This window comes from Nerophis lumbriciformis, linkage group LG05 (assembly GCF_033978685.3).
Source record: "Nerophis lumbriciformis linkage group LG05, RoL_Nlum_v2.1, whole genome shotgun sequence".
Taxonomy (NCBI): Eukaryota; Metazoa; Chordata; class Actinopteri; order Syngnathiformes; family Syngnathidae; genus Nerophis; species Nerophis lumbriciformis.
In genome coordinates, this window is record NC_084552.2 from 9573740 (window position 1) to 9588217 (window position 14478).

Genomic DNA, 14478 nt, shown 5'->3' on the forward strand with positions numbered 1-14478 from the left:
GAGTGTGAAGAGACTGGTATGAGAATCAGCACCTCCAAGTCTGAGTCCATGGTTCTCGCCCGGGAAAGGATGGAGTGCCATCTCCAGGTTGGGGAGGAGACCCTGCCCCAAGTGGAAGAGTTCAAGTACCTCTGAGTCTTGTTCACGAGTGAGGGAAGAGTGGATGGTGAGATTGACAGGAGGATCGGTGCGGCGTCTTCAGTAATGCGGATGCTGTATCGATCCATTGTGGTGAAGAAGGAGCTGAGCCGGAAGGCAAAGCTCTCAATTTACCGGTCGATCTACGTTCCCATCCTCACCTATGGTCACGAGCTTTGGGTTATGACCGAAAGGACAAGATCACGAGTACAAGCGGCCCAGATGAGTTTCCTCCGCCGGGTGGTGGGTCTCTCCCTTAGAGATAGGGTGAGAAGCTCCCTAGGGAGGTCTTTAGGGCACGCCTGACCGGTAGGAGGCCACGGGGAAGACCCAGGACATGTTGGGAAGACTATGTTTCCCGGCTGGCCTGGTAACGCCCCGGGATCCCCCGGGAAGAGCTGGACGAAGTGGCTGGGGAGAGGGAAGTCTGGGCTTTCCTGCTTAGGCTGCTGCCTCCGCGACCCGACCTCGGATAGGCGGAAGAAGGTGGATGGAGATCAGAAAGTAGGCGTATTAGTTCTTCAATATTGCATAATGCATGTTTGTTTTGTTAGCGCAGTTATTATCCTTTTCATAACTTTTCCTACTAAATTGTCTCGGGTGTTTTTGTGGCCGGGTTGTTCCACTTGCGCGTGCAACAAAAAGGCGCGCTTCTTTTCAAGCGAGATGAAAAATGAGCCGTGTCCACCTGTTGACAGCCGGCGCAGCTTTGAATGGAGCGCACACCAACTCAATAACATCGTTTGAGATTTCCCTCCCGTGAAGCGAGCGCCAGCCGCCTCTCAGACGTCTGCGGCGTTTCCATTCTCCGCCTCAAACGCCGCGCACGCCCCTTCTATCGGGCCGGGGGGATAATGCCAGGGCCTCCGAATGCTTTTCTCTCCCTCTTAAGATGTTAAACAGTCTCCGCTTCGCCGCTCCGCCGGCGCTCTGATCCTTTTGACGACCCGGTCACGCTGAAAAAAAAAAAAAAGAAATGCAAAGAGGAGCACTTGGGAGGAGAGGATAAGGACTAGGTGTGCAGTAACACACCTCAGCAGATGGATTTGATAGAGCCGGCGGATAGATGCAAGCCTCTCAGCACAGGTGCATTTGTGAAATGAATCTCAGGGCTGAGGGGTGAAACACATTCAGGATTCTCAGGGCTTATCGTCAACGCCGCCTGATCATGGCGGAGTCGACTCCTGCCCCCCCCCCAACCCTCCCGGCCAGCTTTAGATACACGCCAACAGCTCATAGACACTTTGGGAAAACATCTTGATAAAGCCACGGGTGCTCGCCACGGAGGCCTCTGACCTCTGATAGCCAGTAGAAAGTGGAAAAAGTAGCTGGAGCATCTCTGCAGGAGGTCCGCCACGAGTCCGGCCTCAGCACAAGACAAGTGTAACAGACTTCCGCTGTCGTCCGGGTTCCATGGACCACCAAGGACAGACATGACTGGAGCAGGTTTGTGACTTTGCTTTATTTTTCAACAAATACTCAAGTCTCGTCAGGTCGCTTTTCAGGTCCTCTTCTTGCTCGCTCTTTGGTACGCTTTTCAGTCGGCCGCGTCTTCTTCTGCCTCTTGCTCTCTGTCTCTTGCATGCTGCATGTGCTGCTGGCTCTCCAACTCCCTCTGCTGCCCCGTCCTTCTCGGCTGCCTCCCTTTTACACACTTGGAGGAGATTATATAATTGTGGCCAGGTAGGCGATCCACGCACCTGATACTTGTTACGGCGTCGATCCCGGCGCGCCCCACCTCCTCGCCGCCATCATAGAGTCGGCCCCGGCTTGCCCTGCCTCGCTGTCGGTCTGCCGGCCACGCCTCCCCACAACAAGCAATGTGTTCAAATGAAGGAACAGATCAAGGGGGGGGGGGGGGGGGGGGGAACACATCCCACAAGATGGACAACACCAACACTCTCAAAAATAGAGGTAGCACCCAGAAGTGTACGATGTACAATGCTTGGGGCGGCATAGCTCGGTTGGTAGAGTGGGCGTGCCAGCAACTCGAGGGCTCCAGGTTTGATTCCCGCTACCGCCATCCTAGTCACTGCCGTTGTGTCCTTGGGCAAGACACTTTACTCACCTGCTCCCAGTGATTGATTGAAACTTTTATTAGTAGACTGCACGGTACAGTACATATTATGAACAAGCTTATTGGTTTGTCTGGTGGGACTGGCCAAAGTTCAGTAGCAGAAAATGCGGTCTGTTATTGATGATTTAATGTCTCTGTGCGGCCCGGTAGAAAATGCGTTATGGACCGGCACCGGTCCCCGAACTGGTGTTTGGGGACCACTGATGTAGACCACAAGGAAGTCTTTTACTTTTAGAAAAAAAATCATAATACTATGACTACTTTAATGTGCCCTATAATCGGGTGCGCCTAACATATGGGAAAAGATCAAAAATAGACCATTCATCAGCAGTGCGCCTCATGATGCGGTGCGCCCTATGGTCCGGAAAATACGGTATTTATCATTACATGTTATGTAGACCACAAGGAAGTCTTTTAAATTTCGACAAAAATCATAATAATATGACTCCTTTAATGCGCCTTATAATCCGGTGCGCCTTTTGTATGAAAATAGGCCTGAATAGACCCGCTCATCGGCAGTGCGCCTTATAATCTGGTGCGCCCTATGGTCCGGAAAATACAGTATTTATCATTACATGTTATGTAGACCACAAGGAAGTCTTTTACATTTAGACAAAAATCATAATAATATGACTCCTTTAATGCGCCCTATAATCGGGGGCGCCTAATATAGGGGAAAAGATCAATAATAGACCATTCATTGGCGGGGCGCCCTATGGTCCGGAAAATACGGTACTTATCATCACATGTTATGTAGACCACAAGGAAGTCTTTTACATTTCCACAAAAATCATAATAATATGACTCCTTTAATGCGCCTTATAATCCGGTGCGCCTTTTGTATGAAAATAGGCCTGAATAGACCCGCTCATCGGCAGTGCGCCTTATAATCCGGTGCGCCCTATGGTCCGGAAAATACAGTATTTATCATTACATGTTATGTAGACCACAAGAAAGTCTTTTACATTTGGACAAAAATCATAATTATATGATTCCTTTAATGCGCTCCATAATCGTGTGCGCCTAATATATGGGAAAAGATCCAAAATAGACCATTCATCGGCGCTGCGCCCTATGGTCCGGATAATACAGTATTTATCATTACATGTTCTGTAGACCACAAGGAAGTCTTTTACATTTAGACAAAAATCATAATAATATGACTCCTTTAATGCACCCTATAATCGGGGGCGCCTAATATATGGGAACAGATCAAAAATAGACCATTCATCAGCGGTGCGCCTTATAATCCGGTGCGCCCTATGGTCCGGAAAATACGGTATTTATCATTACATGTTATGTAAACCACAAGAAAGTCTTTTACATTTAGAAACAAATCATAACAATATGACTCCTTTAATGCGCATTATAATTGGGTGCGCCTAACATATGGGAAAAGATTAAAAAAATAGACCATCCATCGGCGGTGCGCCTTATAATCCGGTACGCCCTATGGTCCAGAAAATACAGTATTTATCATTACATGTTATGTAGACCACAAGGAAGTCTTTTACATTTCGACGAAAATCATAATTATATGATTCCTTTAATGCGCTCCATAATCGGGTGCGCTTAATATATGAGAAAAGATCCAAAATAGACCATTCATCGGTGCTGCGCCCTATGGTCCGGAATATACAGTATTTATCATTACATGTTATGTAGACCACAAGGAAGTCTTTTACATTTAGACAAAAATCATAATAATATGACTCCTGTAATGCGCCTTATAATCGGGGGCGCCTAACATATGGGAACAGATCAAAAATAGACCATTGATCAGCGGTGCGCCTTATAATCCGGTGCGCCCTATGGTCCGGAAAATGCGGTATTTATCATTATATGTTATGTAGACCACAAGGAAGTCTTTTACATTTAGAAACAAATCATAACAATATGACTCCTTTAATGCGCCTTATAATCGGGTGTGCCTAACATATGGGAAAAGATCAAAACTAGACCATCCATCGGCGGTGCGCCTTATAATCCGGTGCGCCCTATGGTCCGGAAAATACGGTATTTATCATTACATGTTATGTAGACCACAAGAAAGTCTTTTACATTTAGAAAAAAATCATAATAATATGAGTCCTTTAATGCGCCTTATAATCCGGTGCGCCCTATGGTCCGGAAAATACGGTATTTTTCATTAGCTGTGCGCTCTCGCTAGAAATGGTCCGTCGACTGTGGACAAAATCTAACAAATCAGAAAACCGAGGACAACACGTCAATAACGACCACGCAAAGTTACAAATGCAATAAATTCAACGATGAATTGAAGTTGATTGAGGAATCCTCCTGTGTGTGTGTGTGTGTGTGTGTGTGTGTGTGTGTGTGTGTGTGTGTGTGTGTGTGTGTGCGCGCGCGCGTGCTGATTGCACAGGATGAGGGAAAAGGCGCAATGACACTTATTAGCATTTCCTAATGAATCTAGATTAAAAACGATAAAGCGGCACAGGCAATGTGGATTTAAATTCCACGTGGCGTGCAAACCATTAATAACCATTCACAGACGCCAAATTATTCTCCCGCCACCGCTCGGCCGACCCGGGATTTCTTTCCTGAATAGCGTTGCGTTTGAGGGAATCGGGGAGTCTAATGACACATCAGAAGACGCCTATGCTCTTTGTTCCTGTGACCCACTTTGTGAGATGCGGGCTGGATTATTACGCCTGCCAAGAGGTGCACGCGTGTGTACGCCTTTAATTAAAGTGTGCCGAGGATGTGACACGCACGTCTCCCGTCTTCACCTGCATTATTAAACCATCCTCAGCCAGGCAAGAACACAAAGACTTCACAAGAGATGACTTTTTTTGGTCTTGCCGTATGATGATGTCATCAGTCAGCCAATAGAAAACTAATAATAGTACTATTAGGAGTCTTGTTGTCCAGGTCACTGATTCAAAGTGTCAAAGTGGTTTTCACTGAGGGCCACATGGCAGTTATGTTTGGCCCCAGAGGGCCGATTCTAACAGTCAATACTATTGCACCAAATGATAATATAAATACAATTAATAAAACTGCAATTTTAGAGTAAAACGTTGGCGTATTACTGTAAATGCCAAAACGTTACCACAGTTTATTACAGTAAAAAAAAGTAATGTTTTTTTTCATTTAGAGAAAAATGCTGTAAAAACCACAGTAAATTTCACAATTTGAGCATGAAATCTATTGCTACTTTTACATTGCACAATTTGATGCATAAATTGCTTTAAAATCGTTATTATTAGTATTTATTTCTATTTAAAAAATGGTTTGAATGTTTGATAATATATTTTTGCATAATTAGACAATATTTAATTTGACATACTTTGCGATTACATGGAGTACAACCATTTTTTAAATTAATTTTATTAGTAGATTTTTTTTAAACTGAAAGGTAAAAAAAATATGCAATAATTCCACCTCAAAATGTAGTGTATATTACTGTCAATGGAAAAACAGTACTGCTGTTTTTATGGTAAAAAAAAAAAAAAAAAAAAAGGCAGCTCAGTTGCCAGAATTTTACTGTAAAATTTAAATTTGTTTTTTTACTATAAATAATAAAAAATGCAATTTTACAGTAAAATGTTGGCACCTGAGCTGCCAGTTTGTTTTGTTTGTTTTTTTACCGCCAACAAGTGTAGATTTTCGGTGTATTACTGTGAATGCCAAAACAAAATCATGGGTTATTACAGTAAAAAAAAATTGTTTCATTTAGAGAAAAATACTGTAAAAACCACAGTAAATTTCACAATTTGACCCTGAAATCTATTGCTACTTTTACATTGCACAATTTGATGGATAAATTGCTTTAAAATCATTATTACTAGTATTTATTTGTATTTAAAAAATGGTTTGAATATTTGATCATATATTTTTGCATAATTAGACAATATTTAAGTTGACATAATATGCGATTACATGGAGTACAACCATTTTTTAAATGCATTTTATTAGTAGATTTTTGTAAACTAAAATGTAAAAAAATATGGTAAATTGCAATAAGGTCACCTCAAAATGTAGTGTATATTACTGTCCATGGAAAAATGGTACTACTGTTTTTATAGTAAAAAAAAAAAAGAAAAGAAAAAAAAAGCAGCTCAGTTGCCAGAATTTTACTGTAAAATTGACATTTGTTTTTTTTTTACTGTCAATTAAAAAAATTTAATTTTACAATAAAATGTTGGCACCTGAGCTGCCAGTTTTTTTTGTTTGTTTTTTACCGCCAACAAGTGTAGATTTTCGGTGTATTACTGTAAATGCCAACATTTTACCACAGTTTATTACAGTAAAGAAAAAGTAAAAAATTTTTTATTTTGAGAAAAATGCTGTAAAAACCACAGTAAATTTCACAATTTGACCCTGAAATCTATTGCTACTTTTACATTGCACAATTTGATGCATAAATTGCTTTAAAATCGTTATTATTAATATTTATTTCTATTTAAAAAATGGTTTGAATGTTTGATAATATATTTTTGCATAATTAGACAATATTTAATTTGACATACTTTGCGATTACATGGAGTACAACCATTTTTTAAATTAATTTTATTAGTAGATTTTTTTTAAACTGAAAGGTAAAAAAAATATGCAATAATTCCACCTCAAAATGTAGTGTATATTACTGTCAAAGGAAAAACAGTACTGCTGTTTTTATGGTAAAAAAAAAAAAAAAAAAAAAAGGCAGCTCAGTTGCCAGAATTTTACTGCAAAATTTAAATTTGTTTTTTTACTATAAATAATAAAAAATGCAATTTTACAGTAAAATGTTGGCACCTGAGCTGCCAGTTTGTTTTGTTTGTTTTTTACCGCCAACAAGTGTAGATTTTCGGTGTATTACTGTAAATGCCAAAACAAAATAATGGGTTATTACAGTAAAAAAAAAATTTTTCATTTAGAGAAAAATGCTGTAAAAACCACAGTAAATTTCACAATTTGAGCATGAAATCTACTGCTACTTTTACATTGCACAATTTGATGCATAAATTGCTTTAACATCGTTATTACTAGTATCTATTTCTATTTAAAAAATGGTTTGAATGTTTGATAATATATTTTTGCATAATTAGACAATATTTAAGTTGACATACTTTGCGATTACATGGAGTACAACCATTTTTTAAATTAATTTTATTAGTAGATTTCTTTTAAACTGAAAGGTAAAAAAAATATGCAATAATTCCACCTCAAAATGTAGTGTATATTACTGTCAATGGAAAAACAGTACTGCTGTTTTTATGGTAAAAAAAAGGCAGCTCAGTTGCCAGAATTTTACTGTAAAATTTAAATTTGTTTTTTTACTATAAATAATAAAAATTGCAATTTTACAGTAAAATGTTGGCACCTGAGCTGCCAGTTTGTTTTGATTGTTTTTTACCGCCAACAAGTGTAGATTTTCGGTGTATTACTGTGAATGCCAAAACAAAATCATGGGTTATTACAGTAAAAAAAAATTGTTTCATTTAGAGAAAAATGCTGTAAAAACCACAGTAAATTTCACAATTTGAGCATGAAATCTATTGCTACTTTTACATTGCACAATTTGATGGATAAATTGCTTTAAAATCATTATTATTAGAATGTATTTGTATTTAAAAAATTGTTTGAATATTTGATAATATATTTTTGCATAATTAGACACGATATTTAAGTTGACATAATATGCGATTACATGGAGTACAACCATTTTTTAAATGAATTTTATTAGTAGATTTTTTTAAACTAAAATGTAAAAAAATATGGTAAATTGCAATAAGGTCACCTCAAAATGTAGTGTATATTACTGTCCATGGAAAAACAGTACTGCTGTTTTTATGGTTTGAAAAAAAAAAGAAAAGAAAAAAAAGCAGCTCAGTTGCCAGAATTTTACTGTAAAATTGACATTTGTTTTTTTTTTACTGTCAATTAAAAAAAATTAATTTTACAATAAAATGTTGGCACCTGAGCTGCCAGTTAGTTTTTTTAGTTTTTACCGCCAACAAGTGTAGATTTTCGGTGTATTACTGTAAATGCCAAAATGTTACCACAGTTTATTACAGTAAAAAAAAGTATTTTTTTTTTATTTAGAAAAAAATGCTGTAAAAACCACAGTAAATTTCACAATTTGACCCTGAAATCTATTGCTACTTTTACATTGCACAATTTGATGGATAAATTGCTTTAAAATCGTTATTATTACTATGTATTTCTATTTAAAAAATGGTTTGAATGTTTGATAATATATTTTTGCATGATTAGACAATATTTAAGTTGACATAATTTGGGATTACATGGAGTACAACCATTTTTTTATGAATTTTATTAGTAGATTTTTTTAAACTGAAAGGTAAAAAAATATGGTAAATTGCAATAATTCCACCTCAAAATGTAGTGTATATTACTGTACATGGAAAAACAGTACTGCTGTTTTTATGGTAAAAAAAAAAAAAAAAGGCAGCTCAGTTGCCAGAATTTTACTGTAAAATTTAAATTTGTTTTTTTACTATGAATAATAAAAAATGCAATTTTACAGTAAAATGTTGGCACCTGAGCTGACAGTTTGTTTTGTTTGTTTTTTACCGCCAACAAGTGTAGATTTTCGGTGTATTGCTGTAAATGTCAAGTTTATTACAGTAAAAAAAAAAGTACATTTTTTTTTATTTAGAGAAAAATGCTGTAAAAACCACAGTAAATTTCACAATTTGACCCTGAAATCTATTGCTACTTTTACATTGCACAATTTGATGGATAAATTGCATTAAAATTGTTATTATTACTATTTATTTCTATTTAAAAAATGGTTTGAATGTTTGATAATATATTTTTGCATAATTAGACAATATTTAAGTTGACATAATATGCGATTACATGGAGTACAACCATTTTTCAAATGAATTTTATTAGTAGATTTTTTAAAACTAAAATGTAAAAAAATATGGTAAATTGCAATAATGTCACCTCAAAATGTAGTGTATATTACTGTCCATGGAAAAACGGTACTGCTGTTTTTATGGTTAAAAAAAAAAAAAAAAAAAAAAAAAAGGAGCTCAGTTGCCAGAATTTTACTGTAAAATTGACATGTTTTTTTTACTGTCAATTAAAAAAAATGTATTTTACAGTAAAATGTTGGCACCTGAGCTGCCAGTTGTTTTTTTTGTTATTTAAAGTTAAAGTTAAAGTTAAAGTACCAATGATTGTCACACACACACTAGGTGTGGCGAGATTATTCTCTGCATTTGACCCATCACCCTTGATCACCCCCTGGGAGGTGAGGGGAGCAGTGGGCAGCAGCGGTGGCCGCGCCCGGGTATCATTTTGGTGATTTAACCCCCAATTCCAACCCTTGATGCTGAGTGCCAAGCAGGGAGGTAATGGGTCCCATTTTTATAGTCTTTGGTATGACTCGCCAACAAGTGTAGATTTTCGGTGTATTACTGTAAATGCCAACATTTTACCACAGTTTATTACAGTAAAGAAAAAGTAAATTTTTTTCATTTAGAGAAAAATGCTGTAAAAACCACAGTAAATTTCACAATTTGAGCATGAAATCTATTGCTACTTTTACATTGCACAATTTGATGCATAAATTGCTTTAACATCGTTATTATTAGTATCTATTTCTATTTAAAAAATGGTTTGAATGTTTGATAATATATTTTTGCATAATTAGACAATATTTAAGTTGACATACTTTGCGATTACATGGAGTACAACCATTTTTTTAATTAATTTTATTAGTAGATTTATTTTAAACTGAAAGGTAAAAAAAATATGCAATAATTCCACCTCAAAATGTAGTGTATATTACTGTCAATGGAAAAACAGTACTGCTGTTTTTATGGTAAAAAAAAAGGCAGCTCAGTTGCCAGAATTTTACTGTAAAATTTTAATTTGTTTTTTTACTATAAATAATAAAAAATGCAATTTTACAGTAAAATGTTGGCACCTGAGCTGCCAGTTTGTTTTGATTGTTTTTTACCGCCAACAAGTGTAGATTTTCGGTGTATTACTGTGAATGCCAAAACAAAATCATGGGTTATTACACTAAAAAAAAATTGTTTCATTTAGAGAAAAATGCTGTAAAAACCACAGTAAATTTCACAATTTGAGCATGAAATCTATTGCTACTTTTACATTGCACAATTTGATGGATAAATTGCTTTAAAATCATTATTATTAGAATTTATTTGTATTTAAAAAATGGTTTGAATATTTGATAATATATTTTTGCATAATTAGACACGATATTTAAGTTGACATAATATGCGATTACATGGAGTACAACCATTTTTTAAAAGAATTTTATTAGTAGATTTTTTTAAACTAAAATGTAAAAAAATATGGTAAATTGCAATAATGTCACCTCAAAATGTAGTGTATATTACTGTCCATGGAAAAACAGTACTGCTGTTTTTATGGTTTGAAAAAAAAAGAAAAGAAAAAAAAGCAGCTCAGTTGCCAGAATTTTACTGTAAAATTGACATTTGTTTTTTTTTTTACTGTCAATTAAAAAAAATTAATTTTACAATAAAATGTTGGCACCTGAGCTGCCAGTTAGTTTTTTTATTTTTTACCGCCAACAAGTGTAGATTTTCGGTGTATTACTGTAAATGCCAAAATGTTACCACAGTTTATTACAGTAAAAAAAAGTATTTTTTTTTTTATTTAGAGAAAAATGCTGTAAAAACAACAGTAAATTTCACAATTTGAGCATGAAATCTATTGCTACTTTTACATTGCACAATTTGATGGATAAATTGCTTTAAAATCGTTATTATTACTATGTATTTCTATTTAAAAATGGTTTGAATGTTTGATAATATATTTTTGCATAATTAGACAATATTTAAGTTGACATAATTTGGGATTACATGGAGTACAACCATTTTTTTATGAATTTTATTAGTAGATTTTTTTAAACTGAAAGGTAAAAAAATATGGTAAATTGCAATAATTCCACCTCAAAATGTAGTGTATATTACTGTACATGGAAAAACAGTACTGCTGGTTTTATGGTAAAAAAAAAAAAAAAAAAAGGCAGCTCAGTTGCCAGAATTTTACTGTAAAATTTAAATTTGTTTTTTTACTATGAATAATAAAAAATGCAATTTTACAGTAAAATGTTGGCACCTGAGCTGACAGTTTGTTTTGTTTGTTTTTTACCGCCAACAAGTGTAGATTTTCGGTGTATTACTGTAAATGTCAAGTTTATTACAGTAAAAAAAAAAGTACATTTTTTTTATTTAGAGAAAAATGCTGTAAAAACCACAGTAAATTTCACAATTTGACCCTGAAATCTATTGCTACTTTTACATTGCACAATTTGATGGATAAATTGCATTAAAATTGTTATTATTACTATTTATTTCTATTTAAAAAATGGTTTGAATGTTTGATAATATATTTTTGCATAATTAGACAATATTTAAGTTGACATAATATGCGATTACATGGAGTACAACCATTTTTCAAATGAATTTTATTAGTAGATTTTTTTAAACTAAAATGTAAAAAAATATGGTAAATTGCAATAATGTCACCTCAAAATGTAGTGTATATTACTGTCCATGGAAAATCGGTACTGCTGTTTTTATGGTTAAAAAAAAAAAAAAAAAAAAAAAAAGGAGCTCAGTTGCCAGAATTTTACTGTAAAATTGACATTTGTTTTTTTTACTGTCAATTAAAAAAAATTAATTTTACAGTAAAATGTTGGCACCTGAGCTGCCAGTTGTTTTTTTTGTTATTTAAAGTTAAAGTTAAAGTTAAAGTACCAATGATTGTCACACACACACTAGGTGTGGCGAGATTATTCTCTGCATTTGACCCATCACCCTTGATCACCCCCTGGGAGGTGAGGGGAGCAGTGGGCATCAGCGGTGGCCGCGCCCGGGAATCATTTTGGTGATTTAACCCCCAATTCCAACCCTTGATGCTGAGTGCCAAGCAGGGAGGTAATGGGTCCCATTTTTATAGTCTTTGGTATGACTCGCCAACAAGTGTAGATTTTCGGTGTATTACTGTAAATGCCAAAATTTTACCACAGTTTATTACAGTAAAAAAAAAAAGTAAATTTTTTTCATTTAGAGAAAAATGCTGTAAAAACCACAGTAAATTTCACAATTTGACCATGAAATCTATTGCTACTTTTACATTGCACAATTTGATGGATAAATTGCTTTAAAATCATTATGATTAGTATTTATTTCTATTTAAAAAATGGTTTGAATGTTTGATCATATATTTTGAAATAATTAGACAATATTTAAGTTGACAAAATTTTGGATTACATGGAGTACAACCATTTTTTTAATGAATTTTATTAGTAGATTTTTTTTAAAGTGAAAGGTAAAAAAAAATATGGTAAATTGCAATAATTCCACCTCAAAATGTAGTGTATATTACTGTACATGGAAAAACAGTACTGCTGTTTTTATGGTAAAAAAAAAAAAAAAAAAAAGGCAGCTCAGTTGCCAGAATTTTACTGTAAAATTTACATTTGTTGTTTTACTATAAATAATAAAAAATGCAATTTTACAGTAAAATTTGGCACCTGAGCTGCCAGTTTTTTTTTGTTGTTATTTACCGCCAACAAGTGTAGATTTTCGGTGTATTACTGTAAATGCCAACATTTTACCACAGTTAATTACAGTAAAAAAAAAGTACATTTTTTTTATTTAGAGAAAAATGCTGTAAAAACCACAGTAAATTTCACAATTTGACCATGAAATCTATTGCTACTTTTACATTGGACAATTTGATGGATAAATTGCTTTAAAATCATTATTATTAGTATTTATTTGTATTTAAAAAATGGTTTGAAAGTTTGATCATATATTTTTGCATAATTAGACAATATTTAAGTTGACATAATTTACGATTACATAGAGTACAACCATTTTTAAATGAATTTTATTAGTACATTTTTTTAAACTAAAAGGTAAAAAAAATATGGTAAATTGCAATAATTCCACCTCAAAATGTAGTGTATATTACTGTCCATGGAAAAACAGTACTGCTGTTTTTATGGTAAAAAAAAAAAAAAAGGCAGCTCAGTTGCCAAAATTTCACTGTAAAATGTACATTTGTTTTTTTTTATACTGTAAATAAAAAAAACTGCAATTTTACATTAAAATGTTGGCACCTGAGCTGCCAGTTTTTGTTTTTTTCCGCCAACAAGTGTAGATTTTCCGTGTCTTACTGTGAATGCCAAAACGCCTTCCTGTCGGTCGTTTTTTCTTAATAATGATCTGGCAGCAGCCAGCGTCATCTCACAAGTAAAATAAAAAGTGTTTCTCGCCTTCCTGTCGGTCGTTTTTTCTTAATAATGATCTGGCAGCAGCCAGCGTCATCTCACAAGACCCTCGGGTGCCGTGAATGTCAATCAAGTGACCAAAGTGACATCTTAGTGCAGATTGATGATGCATCATTTTTAGGTCTATTCTTTTAATGCCTGGCTGGCGATGGACTGACACACCGTCCACCATCCACCGCTAGCTCGCCAACCACGTAATGGACACCCCTGGTCTGCACACCGATGGAAGTATTCCATTTGGAGACGGAGCATTTAAGTTTCAATCCGACACATTTTGTAGTCAATGCCTCCAACGATTCGACGCTTAAAGAAGACGTGTGATTAAAAAGACGGCATGTTGCCTTTTGGAGCGATGAAGATCGACACCTGCTGAGGGTGAGGGAAGACATGATCAAATGCCAGGGAGGCGGTTCAGGGTAGGCGGGGGTGGGGGGGTTGTCGGATGAAAGTCCAACTCCCCCTCGGGAGGCAGCCGTGGATCCTCAGAGTGTCGTCATGATGAAAACGCCTGCCTCTTATACGGCGATGAAATAAGGATGCAGATGAAGAGCGGGAAGCGGGATAATCAGAGCAGAAAAAGCTCAAAGACGGCGGGGGCGGGAAGGGTAATTTTTCAAGGAACCTGCTCGTGATATGATGCACCTTTATCCCCCTTGTTTTTATTTGCCGCCTCTCACAGGGCTTTATTATTATATCCCACATATGGAGGCTGCCAGTCAACGCCGTCGCCAATAACGCCGCCGGTACCCGGCGATGAATCCATTCCCCTCCGCAAGTTGCTATTCATATTAAAAACAAGCTGATATTAAAGCCCCGACCCGTGTTCCGCACCCCCGCCGGCCCTCGTCTTCGCTCCTCTTCTCCTTTTATTAAGGACGGAGAAGTGACGGACGAGGCGGACGGACGTCAAAGTTGACTTGTGCACAGCGCCGAGTCTAATTGGCTGGAAGGCCGCCATAAAGTGGGGCGGGGCATGACTCACATGATG

General features: G+C 35.8%; 1 long non-coding RNA gene across 1 annotated transcript in view; it reads right to left on the reverse strand.

Moving 5' to 3' along the window:
• Window positions 1–1645: 1645 nt before the first annotated feature.
• The window catches only part of LOC133605807 (uncharacterized), a 65232-nt gene continuing 52399 nt past the window's right edge, over window positions 1646–14478 (reverse strand). Inside the window, exons 4-5 of the long non-coding RNA XR_009815192.1 lie at window positions 1839–1942; window positions 1646–1792 (exon numbers count right to left, since the gene is read on the reverse strand). This is a non-coding gene — a long non-coding RNA (uncharacterized lncRNA). The remainder of the gene's footprint in view (window positions 1793–1838; window positions 1943–14478) is intronic.